Source organism: Mytilus galloprovincialis, chromosome 1 (genome assembly GCF_965363235.1).
Source record: "Mytilus galloprovincialis chromosome 1, xbMytGall1.hap1.1, whole genome shotgun sequence".
Classification (NCBI taxonomy): domain Eukaryota; kingdom Metazoa; phylum Mollusca; class Bivalvia; order Mytilida; family Mytilidae; genus Mytilus; species Mytilus galloprovincialis.
This window is the reverse complement of record NC_134838.1, coordinates 32,502,430-32,518,206: the sequence shown is the minus strand read 5'-3', so window position 1 is coordinate 32,518,206 and position 15,777 is coordinate 32,502,430. Positions and strand designations below refer to the sequence as shown.

Genomic DNA, 15,777 nt, shown 5'->3' with positions numbered 1-15,777 from the left:
AATAGTCTAATTCGGTATGTCACATTTATGAAAGGGAAGGGGATTGTAGTTACGACGTAAGGAACATATCCGATATCATTTGTGAAACGGTAATTCCATAACGGTCAACCAACTCGTGATGGCGTCCGTAACATTTACGAAGGGATGAATTCAACCTCACCATTTGGAACTCTTGGTTTAATAGCTTCCTTGTGAGCAGTAACCCTCTATCAAGAAAATCATGATAGGAAATGCAAGCACGGGAATATCGTATCAATTGGGAGATATATACCCCGTATACAGGTGCTGCTGGAATGTTGCTACTTAGAAATGGAAAGTTCACAATTGGAAAGCTGAAATCATCTCTTTTGTCGTAAAGTTTTGTTTTCAACCGACCCTCATTGTCAATTTCTAGATGTAAGTCAAGATATGAAGCCGACTTAACTGTATCTGTAGTATCCTTTATCTCCAATTCGATGGGATAGATGCGTTCCACATAGTCACCAAATTTTGAATTGTTTAGTGACAGAACGTCATCTATATCGCGGAAAGTAGAGTTAAAGGATATTACTAACTTCTTAGCTTTCTTCCTAAGAAGTTCCTGCATGAAGTCAGCCTCATAATAATAAAGAAACAAGTCGGCAAGTAGAGGTGCACAATTTGTTCCCATTGGGATGCCGACAGTCTGTTGAAAAACACGTCCTCCGAACGTTACAAATATGTTGTCAATCAAGAAATCAAGCATCTTGATAATATCGGTTTCAGAGAATTTTTTTTTTTGAATCAGAGTGATTCTTTAAAGGTAAGGTAATGGGTTCGTTGATCCCTTTTATTCAAAAAGAGCTCTTTCCAGGAGAATATCACAATAATATAGACAAAAGGAAGGATGTGGGGAAAGCAACAAAGGCGGCAAAATATGACATATAGAAAACAAAATGGTAATGGAGTAAACATTCGTGTGACAACAACTCAGACGATACATAAAAAATCAGAATAATGAATAAAAAGTTGGTTTCCCTATATACGTGTACCTGCAGTGTTGGTGTACGAGGCGTGTTTATTTAAAGGAACCCCAGCATGTAATGATATGAAACAATCCAGATGGAAAAGACCTGAACATATCGCTCTTATCATAACTAACGTTTTTGTCTTTTCGTGTTGTTGTTGTGAATAGAAGAAACTGAATATGTTCCGACATTGTCTAATATAAATTAAAAACTCTAAATTCTTTATCACCTTTAATTATGTTACTTGATATAAAAAATTGACAAAAAATAATATTTTACTTGTAAAAGTAAATCCTGAGCCTGTAATAGCTGCTCTTCTTGTTCCATTTGAATTAATACTTTCTTGTTCTCATAGAATCATATGATATGTGCTCCATGTTTTGTGAACGTCTTTCTTAGCTGTCGTATTGGACTGACCAGTGCATATCGCGCATGGCACTTTAAATGTATTTTAGCGCGAAAATTAACTTACATTTAGCTGGATTTATTGCCGTCGTAGTTCCATCTTGTCGCCTTCGTACTTTTATTCGATGGCAACACGACGGGATTACGAGGTCTTCACGAAGTCGTGTTGCCATCGTAAGACCTTCGGGTACCTTCGTGATTCATTCGTGTAGACATCGTAATGTCAAAACTGCCCGATGGAAACGATTGAAACACGAATGCAATACGGTGTGCAAAGATGCATTCCCGGTGACATTACGATATTGAGGATGGTGATACGAACTCAATACGAACCCTCAACATCGGGCGCACCTTCGGGGATTTTTTAACATGTTAAAAAATTTAGAACTCTTCCCGAAGTTGTCCCCGAAGGCTAGAAAAAGTGGCCGATGGTTAAAGATGGTTAAAGATGGCACTACGAATAGCCCGATCTGGATACGATCAGCCCCGATTTTGAAAATTTCCATTATCGTGTTGCCATCGGCGTAAAAATCGGGACAGTGTGACGCGGGCATTACAAATTGTTGTTTTTGCAATATTTTTTTCATTCCTTTCAGTAATAAACACATCATAATGTGTCTGTTTTATTTTACTAGAAATCAATTTTGTTTTAAAAACATCAAACAACCATATTTTCTTTTAAGTAACAATAACATATTCTGTTGCTAACAAACAGTGATTACAAAAAGAGCTCTTCAGTTTCCTGTGATTAATTATGTGTTTAATAACAGCTGAACCAAATATATAGTGAAACACTGTCTGATAGAAAAAGCAAAGGATATGAGTGTTCATTCTTGAATCAAAATCATTACATACACATCAAAAACACACAAAAAGTACATATTATTTATTTCAAATTTCAAGAGACATTGCAATTATTGACATTGTTAACTTTTATATGGTTCTTACATCTCATCAAACAAGGATTTCTCATTTCAACATGAAGTATGTTGATGGTACTGACTACATGTATGACCATGGATGTAATTTAAGCATGAATAAGTGATTTCGTACATCAAGCATCAATGATCACGAACTCCCTTCTAAATACTAGTATGCAATTCTGCAAAGGGGTTCTGATTTAAGTTTTAAATTTACATGTATTATAATTTGATGGGTTATATTAAAGATGTAAGTGGCTGGAGTCTGTTAAAATACATGATTTTACCACGGGTTGGCCCTTCATGACAAATATTTTACCCTAAGCGATAGTGAGGGGTAAAATATCGGCATAAAGGGTCAACCCGTGGTAAAATCACGATTTATTCAAGCCCCCATGAATTATTTCGATTCTAATAGGAAAAATACTGCTATTGTTTTGGATCGAAGCGCTCTAGGTGGAGGCAAATATTTGCCGTTCCCATAAATAAACGCACTATCAAATTAGCGTAAAAGAACGGAGCAAACTGAATTAGTGACATGCTTAAAGTTTTAAGATAGTTTTGGGTGAATTTAAATTATAATTTACTTTTAATGTCTGATATATTTAAAAAAAATCATCGGCTTATACCACATTTAGCATCGTTTGTTTACGTTTCCTTGTTGAGATGATTTTTGTTGTTGCAAGCGTGTATTTTCCCGTAAAATGCTCATATTCTAACCTCATCGTTCTATGACATCGGGTATCTCATTCATAAAGAAGCATATGACGTGGGAGTACGATTGGAACAGCTTGACAATATATTCATATTTTACCACGGGTGTGCACTCAAAGCGTTTGAAGAACGTCATGTTAGAATGTCTTATAATTTCAAAAGGATAAGTCAACTGCAAGGGCTAATATCTCAAGCCTAAATTATTTAGAGGAAAAGTTTAATCTTCTGTCAGAGACTTATAAAAAAAATCAGAACCTGAATTTAAAGGTCTGAAATGATCGACACTCCTCATATGAAATGGCACCATAATTTTTGGCCTTAAAATTTATTATAAACTATTTCTTTCATCAAAAACTCTAAATATACATCACACAAATTCAGCATGACAATTAGGGAGATGTGGTATGTTTGCCAAGAGACAACTGACCATCAAAGACCAAGGGATATAAATTTAAGCAGCTCAAGGTCATAGAAGTGCTTCAACAATGAGCAAAACCCACACATAAAAAACGCTATAAATATCCATAGAATGACAAAATGTGAAACAATTGAAACAAAAAAACCATTGATTAACATAAATTTTTAATATGTATAAAAGTCAATATATTCGCTGTGGAAATAATGAAAAATGGTCATTAATATTTTATACCTACTTCATTGAATGTGATAACTAACACCTACTTATGAAAGTGAATGATTTTATGATATAAATCAGGATTGACAGTACAAAGGAGGTTATATGAGACCTCCTTGACAGTACAGAGTAAGAGCTTTGAGAGGTATCTCTTCATAAAACTTTAGGATTATAGATCAATCAAAATAACCCCTGATATACCATAGATATGATAGGCCTGGATATAATACAGAAGCAAAAGGGTAACAAGAAAATGAAGTTTGCCATTGCTAGAGTTCCTTCATTATTAGCATATTTTATTGATTATTCACCAATATTCATTATTGAAGTCTTTGGTTTTGTAATATGGTTTTGTAATATGAACGAATTGACTTATTTTAAAATAGTTGACCCGAATGGAAGAAACAAAACATTCAGCTATGATCAATTGTCTCAGTTTTAATGATAATAATAACCAGGAAAATGTTATATTCCATTCTAATATGACGTCCTTATTACGCTTTGTAAACAAAGCCATGTTCTAATGAGCACAAAATATGTTTGACACATGCGCACGAACTTACTGTTTATATTAACGTTATTTCCATCGTTATATATCCTTTAAAATATATACATTTAAGCAGCTAACATAAACTTTTTTTTTTTTTTTTATGAAACAACATATATTTACCCTGCTCGTAGTTTTTAAACTTATCAAATTTGAAATGCAATGCACAGACTCCTCGAGGAGGAAACGGGAACAGCCAAACATTTTTACGGTAATTTCGTACGCTTCGACCTATAAAAATACTGTATTTGTCCTATTAGAATCGAAATAATTCCTTCATGTCATGCTCTATGCTCATTTTAACATGGGTAGGCATTATATTTGACCACATTTTACACCTCGCTTACGCTCAGTGTAAAATATCGACAAATATAATGCCTACCCATGTTAAAATGAGCATAGAGCATGACATGAAGGAATTATTTCTTAATTAAAGCCAGACAACTAGAAACTATAGAATTGTCTTTAGTAAGGGTCTACAGCACCAATGGCATTGAACAAATTATGTGTGCATCAACATTTTGTAAATGTTTTTATCGGATAGCTAAAATAGATAAATTCTAGATGTTTCTGTACAGTGAATAATTCAAGCCTTCATCATTCTAGAACACAAATCTTTCTTTGAAATGTCAACTAGAACAAAATATCAATAACAAATTATAGAGGTTTATGTTTGCTATTGGTAAAACTAAAATTCAATGAGGGAAACAATTCAAAAAATTTCTTTTCAATCAATAATATCTATAATTCCTAGGAAGGAAGTTAAATAAAGGAAATTAAGTTTTCTATAGCAGATGTGTCAAAGATAATACCCATTTATTTCTAATCATTACAGATTCAATACACCTGATGAATTTATACCATTCACAAGCATGCACATCTTTACTCACAAATAATTTGCTGAATTTATACCATTCACTAGCATTCAGGTTTTTACTCAGAAATAATTTGCTAATTTCTAGAATAGTTTATTTTTGAACTTTTCTATAGCAGCCAGGTGAAAATCTTGATTTCTTTTTCATTTAGATTTTTTATGAAGATATTTTATGTATTTTTTAATAATAGTGCTACATTGTAGGTCTATAATAATAAACAAAAGTTGTAAAAATATTTTAAATGGATGAATATAATCTTGTTAAATCTTACACCATTAAATTCTAACAAAAGCTACCTTACCTAAAATTAGAAAATCAATTCAATTCAATAATCCTTTTCATCCATTCTAATGAATTTCTATAATTCATCTGTCTACACTAGTGATTTCTCAAACACATGAAAATCCCTTGACCAGACTCAGCCTACCATGATAAAGTGGACAGCTGGGGATACAGGTCATCTGACCATAAATTCATCCCCTGGGACATGGTTCCATTACCAAAGGTTATTTTGTTGTATTTTTATACCTTTGGTGCCAACCCATGCTGTGATGACAATAGTAGATTGTGTAAGGACTATTGTAAGGTTAATAGAGTGTAAACAAAATTAACAAGTTTTTATGTTTGTTGGTTTTATTTAAATCACCATTTAAATCTCCATATTGTTGAATAATGATAAAATCTAAGTAAGTGGAATTTGCAAGTGAATCTGAAATCATTTGATTTTGACCTTACAAATACGATTAAATTAAACAATAATCCATTATGATTGTTAATGGGTAGGACAGGGTCAAAATTGTTAAGTAGTATAATTTCAAAAATCAAAAAGCTAATCTGAACATACTTGAAACATTTTCAACAATTTAACATATTTATAAAAAAATCTAATTTTATTTCACACTCCAAACATATTGCTGTTGAAGGTAATATTTTCATCTATAGAAGAACATCTTTCACTCAAATCTGGGAATCTAAATGCATAAATGACTTCACAGTATTTTTTGTTATACTTTATAAAAAAAAAATGTCCCAAAATGATCAAACTTGTAGTATAGTTTTTGCTGTCTTTAATAGGCATACGTTTTTAATTGGTCATGTGTTTAAAAATAAATAAAAATTAAAAAAAAAAGGAAATAGTTGTAGTTACTGTTAAAACCTTGCATTAAACATATGAAGCTTTGCCAGCAGTCTTATAGTCAAATACAGGGAACAATTGGATTCAATTTTTTATGAAGATATTTAAGATGATGGAAACAATTTGTATTTAGCTTGTTAGACATCTGTTGTGAATAATTTTGGTATTTGAGATAATTTCAAACCTCGAAAGAACAGATCCAATAATGTTATTGTTTTGTCTGTAATGCTGTTAGTTGTGATTACACAAGTAAATTAACAAACAACGGTAATTAAACGATTACATAACATTTAATTCTCTACATACCAAACCATGCTTGATCTTTACTTGCTCTCTCTGTTATACCATACAGCTGTAATGTACAATTAAATTAGCTTATTAACATGCATCTTACAAGAGGATAACTAATTTGTTTGATAAATATGTATTCAATTAAACTCCTAGAAAGCAATCTTATTTTTTATTGTATCAATTTGTTACACAGCACAATATAATTGTGGTATTAGCTTACTTAGATATATTGCAAATAATTGTCCATGAACCCAGAATTTCATCATGTTCTTGACAAAAGCATGTACTTTTCCTTTGATTGAATGAAATCTTGAAATAAGAGAATTCTTTATTTGAATTAAGCTAGAATCAATTCAAATGAAGGGTTTTCATTTTTCAACTTTTCAGCTCTAATTACACAAAAGGTGATGGTCAACTTAAAGAGTTTGTTAGTTTTCTTTCATGTCTGACTCAAGCTGTTCTCTCATCATGAACTGATTGATTAGTGTATAATGCCACTTTCAACACTATTATGGTATTTTGTGGCAGTCATTTTTCATTGGTGGAGAAAACCGGAGTGCCAAGAAAAAAACAATGACCTTCGGTATGTCGTCTCCTAAGTAGTCCTTCTAGAATTACTGGATTTGGCTCTTAAATTGTAAATTCAGGTACAAGAATTTCAACTTTCTTTACAACAAAATGTAGCAATGTGTCTTTGCAAAGGAGTACAATCGGAAATGTTAGACAAAAAAAACAACATTTCTTCTTACAAAATAATTGCTAATCATTTGCAACCAATACTGTTACTGGCTGATTTAATCAAGACTCATAGCTGTTATCTGGTTGATAAAAAATGAAAAAGATCAACAATCTTCATTATTTGGTACATGTGTACCTGTCCTAAGTCAGGAGCCTGTAGCCTTTGTTAGTCTTGTATGGTTTTTTAACTTTAGTTCATTTATATGTTTTGGAGTTTAAGCTTTAGTATGAAGTCCATTTTCACTGAACTTGTACAAATTTTTATTCAGGGGCCAGCTGAGGCCAACCTTTGTGTGCAGGATTATCTGCTGCGTTGAAGACCCAAATGCTGTTATCTACTCTTTGGTCAAGTTGTTGTCTCTTTGACATATTCACCATTCCATTCGCAATTCTATTAATTTTATAGGTCAGAAAAGAAAGGATATAAATTAGTTGTCAAAATGTCCATCTGGTGCAGTAAAGTTAGTACTGTTATAAATGTTATCATAATGATAAGTCTATTTTGTAATAATGGCTAATTCATTTTATACTATTTTTGTAAGCCAAACCATTTCATTTTATGAAATGGTTAAGAACCATATCAACAGAACTTTACCATAATAATGATATTAATTTCTTCTATAAAATTATTCTCCATTTCAATTATCATTTTTATCCATCACTTTGATGTCCACAATTAAACTCAACCAAGGAACAAAGAAATAACTTTATTTCTCCGTCCCTCCAGACATCATAATAAAAATATAATAACTTAAACCGATCAATATGTCCATCTTTGGGAGACAACAGATGCATGGAGGAAGAAATTAAATTTGGAAAAAGACATCTGTAAACGTTTCATTAATAATTCACTTTCCAATATTGCTGCTTCTTTGTTTCAAACCACATAGGAAGTAAAAGTTCAAAGGTCTCTCATCAAAAACTACCAAATAATTCATTTAGTTAATATATAACATTTGACCATTGAAATTATTGTTACTGTTTTTTTACATTATATCCATTATACTTTATACATTATATTTTTGTGATTTCACTTTTTTCGACTACAATAAAATTTTAAAACATCCAATTGTGAAAAAAACTAAAAAATACAATTCCCCTGATTTCCAGAAGTAATTACAACATAAAGCTAATTTAATACTAAGCATGATTTAAATATTGATCAAAAAGAAAATTAAAAATTTACAACCCAACCATAATTCCATATTTAGCATCATACAATTTCAATACCATTAAAGCCTTATTGATTAAACCATAGCATCATAATTAAAACATCATGTTGAAAATTTCCAAAATATTTCATGCAGAAATGATTGCCGATAATATCAGATGGAAACATATTTAACCAATCAAGCTAAATATCAATTTGGTTTTTTATCCATTTCATTTCTTTTTTATACACTTGCATTAAGAATGAATAATGGGTATTTGATCATCTCCTGCATGTGTTGAATTGACCTAAGATGACCCATGGACGTGGTCAGTCTCACAACTTATTAGAAAATTATATTGTTTGGGACAATTTAATGACATGTTGTGACAAAAGCCGTCTCAACATTAATACAGCTCCTTTCCCTACGCTTACTGAGTTTGTAATTGGATTTCAAGATGATTCATTGCCTTGTACATACGTACGATTTTATTCAATTATTGAACATTAAGGCTAAAAAAAAACTACAGGAACTATACACTTCAAGCTATAAGGAATTATTCTTCTAACAGTAAAGCCTAAATGAGTGTAGAATTAATTAAGTCAATAATGATTTTTTTTCAATTACAGCATGTACAAGATTGGTCAGGCCAAAACATATACATTTGTGGTTCTGTTTTCTGCCTACAGAACTCTTTTTATGAACATTTTTGGTTAAACACTATTAAAGTCCAGGACAATTTCCTTGAATATATATAGTCTATGAAAAATTCAGAAAGGAAAGAAGTACTGTAGTGTATATATACTTTTTTTTGCTTCATGTTCTGAAGTTTTGTTTCGATTTAGGCTTTCCATCTGTTTTTATTCAAGCACCACTGAGGAGTCATATTTACTGAAAGCCTATCTGGCATACTAACTAGTTTTTTTGGACCTTCACATTGCTGAAACTAAATATTGTATCTTTAGATAACAAGAATGTGTCCCCAGTACACAGATGCCCCACTCACACTATCTTTTTCTATGTTCAGTGGACCATGAAATTTGGGTCAAAACTCTTATTTGGCATTAAAATTAGAAAGATCATATCATAAGAAACATGTGTACTAAGTTTCAAGTTGATTGAACTTCAACTTCATCAAAAACTACCTTGACCAAAAACTTTAACCTGAAGTGGGACGAACGACGTACAGACAAAGGACGTACAGACCAGAATACATAACACCCCTCTACTATTGTAGGTGGGGCATAAAATAATTTAAGACATTTTAAAAAAATTCAGTTGGCCTATTATTTCTTATACTATCGAGCCTTGAAGAATTAGCTGATTTTCTTTCTGATATTGTCAAGCCATAAAAAGAAGCCAATTTATAATGCTTACTTCAGTTTTTTCCTCATTATGGAACATGTGAAAAAGATCTTACTGCAATGTTCATGACATTGCTCAGAAACTGAAAATTGCTTCAATCTTCAAATGTTCTGTGCCCTTTATCATGTTTATATATATATATATATGCTATTAGAAACAAAGGTGTTATATATTTGTTTCAATGGAAAGTATATTAGATATTCTAATATGACGTCCTTATTACGCTTTGTAAACAAAGCCGTGTTCTAATGACCGCAAAATATGTTTGACACATGCGCACGAACTTACTGTTTATATTAACTTTATTTCCATCGTTATCCTTTAAAATATATACATTTAAGTAGCTAACATAAACTTTTATTATATTTTTTTATGAAACAACATATATTTACCCTGCTCGTAGCTTTTAAACTTATCAAATATGAAATGCAATGCACAGACTCCTCCAGGAGGAAACGGGAACAGCCAAACATTTTTACGGTAATTTCGTACGCTTCGAACTATAAAAGTACTGTATTTGTCCTATTAGAATCGAAATAATTCCTTCATGTCATGCTCTATGCTCATTTTAACATGGTTAGGCATTATATTTGACCACATTTTACACCTCGCTAACGCTCAGTGTAAAATATCGACAAATATAATGCCTACCCATGTTAAAATGAGCATAGAGCATGACATGAAGGAATTATTTCTTAATTATTTCCTCCATTTTCAGTTTTATCAGGAAGGACTATTACATGTATTTCAAGACAGAAGCCACAGCTATTGCAGGCTTTGATCATTGCACTTTTACAACCTTATTCACACATTTTCTTAGGTTTAAGGACTAAACATTTGCCAACATCACTGGCACTTCTACACATATCAATGTATATTTATAATTATGTAATGTGTATTTATTTTCAAGTGTATTTATGTTGATATTTATTTTTTCTATTCTTGCATGTAGATTATATCTATCTAAAAATTTAAATCTCGAAAAGACCGATTTACTTTATTTATTTTATAATACAGCGTTGAAAGGTCCTTGAGGAAAGGTCATTGCTTCCATTCAATAACATTGTCCTCGAACATCAAATTTCACAAAAAGATTGCAATTACCTGGTGTTTCAAAGAGTAAACAATAAAACTTTTGTTATCTACCGTAACATCCATGACCAAATCGTTTTAATAATAAACAGAAAGATATACCATGCAATTTTACCAATACAAAATCTCCTGTACAAATACGGGATGAATTATCAGATGGGGTCAATTTACCATTTAAATATTTATAAAATCATGTTCAGACAATATGTTGCTTCACCTTAAAAATTATAGGATGATATCTGTATTTAAAACTGATATGTACGGTAGACAAGTTGTAAAACCTTGCATTACTCATAATTTAAGGAGTGGTATTCTTTTTAAGCAGAGGGAGCCTGCCAGTTATTCAGTTATTGCCTGCAAGCATAAATCAGCTACCATCCAACGAAAGCCAGGTCCTGTAGAAGGCTTTAAGATTAAATTTTTTTGGGGGGAAGGGGGGGGGGGGGGTATATTAGCTTTCGATTCTGTTTCATTATTGTATACTCCACATCTTTTTAAATAAATGTATAAAGTTGACATGGTGCATCATTTAACATCATAATTTTAAATTTACTGCAAATATTGTCATTGAAATATAGTCTTGAAACAAGAATGGTCAGTCATTCATTTACAATTACTAAATTCAATTTAACCTTAACTTTATAAATAAAAGAACTGCAGAATAACTCATTAAATTAAAACTTCTTAATAAGATATTGTAATTCAAATTGTCAACACTGACTTCAAATGGTCTGCAACTTTAATTACTTTGAGGTCTACAAATGTATATGTTTCTTGCAACAGAGTTTAATTTCTTACTTAGTTGCATAAAATTAAGAATGGAAATGGGGAATACGTCAAAGAGACAACAACCCAACCCAAGAGCAGATAACCAATGGGTCTTCAGTGCAGAGAGAAAATCCCACACCAGGAGGTGGGCCTCAGCTGGCTCCTAAATAAAAATGTGTACTAGTTAGTGAAAATGGACATCATACTAAACTCCAAAACATAAATGAACTAAAATTTTAAAAAACATACAAGACTAACAAAGGCCAAAGGCTTCTTATTTGGGACAGGGGCAAAAATGTGTACATGCATTTATTGAAAATATATATCTTTGAGAACTGATTCTAATTTCTCCTTGACTCTTGAAAATGAGGAAATCAGACTGGACCAACCATGTTCTGTTTTGGCGAGACCAAAGATGTGACACAATGTATTTGGTTTACTTATTACTTTATAAATTGTGACTTGGATGGAGTTGTCTCATTGGCACTCATACCACATCTTCTTATTTCTAAGAAGATGTGGCTATGTATTTCTAAGAAGATGTGGCTATGTATTTCTAAGAAGATCTATGTATTTCTAAGAAGATCTATGTATTTCTAAGAAGATCTAGCTATGTATTAGCTTGGTTCAAACTTCACTTACTTCAGTCATCATTTCAATGCATTGTTTTATTTTATTTGCACTTCACTTTTTTTTTTACATAAGAATGGATTAATAATTGAAGGCATTCATTTTGTTTTCCTTTACCAAAAATGGTGAGTCATGACTCACCTGAAAAAATCCAAAGTAAGAAATCTGTTGAACTTATTGAACAATTACTTATTACCTACCCTTGTCCTGGCACTTGAAAATTATCCTCCTCACTATTAACTGTCTGTGTATGTTGTCGTCTACAGAATTTGATCTAAAATTCACAATACTAACATGTATAAACAATTGATGATATATATGTTAGAGCAATCATGATATGAAAATAACATTAATATGCAAATAACTGAAGAATGGATTGCAATTTACAAGATTAGATTGGCTTGGATCAATAATATGCTACAAGTCTGAAGTGAACTCTCTGCAGGTCAAAATCTATAGGACAAAAGCTGATTTATCTTCATTTATTGAGTCAAAATAAGGCTTGGTACTGATTTAGCAATTCCATTGCAAGAAATTTCAAAAGTAAGATGAGTCACCAGTTTCACAGCAATCAACAGGCGTCTAAATCAAATTGTCAAGAAAAATGTATTTTGAATTGCGCTGACTTGTCACTATACAATCGACTACAATAAATCATGACAGTTTAACAAATACCAATAATGCAATGAAATATTCAATAGGGACAAGGTTACATGAAAATGATTGCAGTTGGATTATTCAATTTCATATAATGAAGAACTCAAATCTACATTCACTGATGAACATAGTCATTATATATTTTATGTAACATATAGAGAAATTTTCCTTATTTAGTCCAAACTTTTTAACACCAAATAAAATAAAATATTCTGTTAACCAAAATGTTATTGCAGATATTTTTTTTGTGTTGAGAGCAGGGGTCAAATTTAAGCTTTTTTATGTACTGGCCAGCCAGACCAGTGACAGAAAAATCTACTGGTCCAGCTCCAAATATATACTGGTCCTGCAAAAATGACATTCATTCCACAAACACTAATATAAATGATAGATGTTTACTTTTATTTTCATGCTTTCTTTTACATTAGACAAGAAAAAGAGACAAAAATTGAACACAGTTAAACACAAATATCATCATTTTATAGCAGAAGTTTAAAAGTGATCTGAATTTAATGTCATTTCATTCCTTTTTAGGCCATGGAGACTAAAATATTACATTACGGTATATTGCAATCAAATATTTTCTTCTTGCTGTTGGACTCATCATTGCCAAAAATGACGAGTCCCTGGACTGGCCTTCAAAAATCCTTAGCGAGAACCCAGCAGCGGGCCATCACCTAAGTTTAATGAAAACAGCTCAAAGCTCTTGAAAGATATTGTCAAAAACTTTTGAATATCACCCCTTTTTAATGAATAAATAGAATCTGAAAGGGAGCTTACGTCAATAGATATAAACAATTCACCAAAGTTTCAGGAAAACTGCTCAAAGCATTTCTCAGTTATTTGTTCGAAAAACTGGAAAATCTCCCTTTTAGTAATGAATAAACCCCCATAACTCGGAAACATAAAACTAAAATTTATAAAAATCAAAATTAAGCTCATGTCAATATATATAAAAAACAATTCACCAAAGTTTCTTGCAAATTGGTGAGATCGTTCTTGGTTATTGTCTGAAAACTGTAAAATCCCCCTTTTGTAATGAATAAAAATCAAAAACTTGGAAACCTAAAATCTAACATTTATAAAAAAAAAAAGGAAAGGGAGCTCATGTCAATAGATATAAACAATCACCAAAGTTTAATGCAAATTGGTTAAAGCATTTATGAGTAAATGTCCAACATGTAGACAACGGAGTGATGGATTGACAACGATATATGGTTTACCACAATACGTCCTGTAAACAGGCGTATTAAATTGGAAATAATAAATGCATACAATAATTTCCGAAATTACAGTTGGCTCCAAGTCATCCCCCCTTTTACTCCTTAATCTGCCTTTGATGAGTGTATCAAACCAGATTTTATATGTTTGGAGGTATTTCAAATTCATCAGAGATATCAGGTACACATTTTCTTTTTCAGAAACCTGGATCAGTATGTACATGTATTTCAATTTTTCCAATTATTTTTCCATAGGTGGTACAACAGCCCGAGTGGATTTTGCTTTTTCCACCTGTCCACTGTAGGCAGCCCACCCGTGCCCACTCTAGCTATAATTTATTTTTTTGTTAAAATATTGATTACAAATGCTTATCTGCTTTTTTCAAGTGATTGTACTTGCAAGTCTTTAGATTAAACAAAAGAAATTGCATGCCCACTCCTATGGGTGGGCAGAGTGGACAAGGTAGAAATTTTGTCAACCCGGTGCCCATGTCCATGGTGGGCCGGTGGACAAAGCAAAATCCACTCGAGCTGTAGTAAATGGTAACGTTTTCTTCTGTACTGTAGCGTATGCCATACTGTAAACTTAGATATGTGTCTGGGATGGCTCGTTTCGAAGCTGAGACATTTTCAAATTAAATTATCAGTATACATTTGTAAGTGTAACTAATTTGATGTAAAGTGATCTATAAAAAAAGAAGATGTAGTATGATTGTTAATGAGACAACTCTCCACTTGTAAGAGACCAAAATGACACAGCAATTAACAACTATAGGTCACTGTATGGCCTTCAACAATGAGCAAAGCCCATACCACATAGTCAGCTATAAAAGGCCTCGAAATGACAATGTAAAACAATTAAAACGAGAAAACTACATGTAACGGCCTTCTCTATACTGGTTTGAGAAATTCACAGTATCTGAGATGGCTTTCAGGGCCATTTTTTTATTACCCTGTTTGCAGGGGTGTGGAAATGCTATGCCCGACTCGCCCGACTCGTACATTTTAACACCCGGACAAGTAATTATTTTTGTCTTGGTTGCCCGTGGACAAGTTAAATAAGTTCAAATTCAGCAAAAATATAGGATTAATTTCAAAACGTATAAAGATGTTTAATTTATGTAAAAGAAACCAATAATCAGCAAGTAAAAACATATATTTAAGTATAAACATCAATGTTCATGACAAAAAATATTACATAACTCTGGAAATAGATGGATTACAAAAATTAGTAAAAATAAGTATGCAAACCCGAGTCGCGTAATATTGCATTGGCTTTATCCATTGACCCGGGATTGTCAGTTATGTTTTATTTACTATACACACGGAAGTGTCATTGTTTAAGATTTTGAATGGAGATTCAGATTGATGAATACTTTTAAAATAAAACATTGGACAAGCAAGACAAAAAGAATGACGAGTCAAGTTGAAAAGATGAAATGCAAACGGAGATGGTCATGGTGTATATAAAAAAAAAATACTGAAGCAAAAATATCAGACATCATGAATATCAGATGACCCCTTGGACAGAAATTCAAATAATAAGTTTTGTTTTTGTCTTATCTATAGATCAAAGGCAACCTTATGTGTTGTCTTAGTGGTAAATAGAAGTGTTCAACTACCAAGAAAAAAACCAAGTGTGTCAGTTG

At 32.0% G+C, this 15,777-nt stretch overlaps 1 protein-coding gene across 4 annotated transcripts in view; it reads right to left on the bottom strand.

Moving 5' to 3' along the window:
* Positions 1-15,777, bottom strand: part of LOC143071692 (neuroglian-like) — a 121,830-nt gene that overhangs the window by 99,831 nt on the left and 6,222 nt on the right. For 3 of the 4 annotated variants that reach the window (XM_076246178.1, XM_076246212.1, XM_076246218.1), the window contains exons 2-3: positions 12,452-12,525; positions 6,523-6,568 (exon numbers count right to left, since the gene is read on the bottom strand). The gene's annotated coding sequence lies outside the window, so the exon portion shown is untranslated. Of the gene's footprint in view, positions 1-5,382; positions 5,609-6,522; positions 6,569-12,451; positions 12,526-15,777 lie in introns of those variants that run through there. The other variant, XM_076246194.1, reaches the window with a different exon arrangement.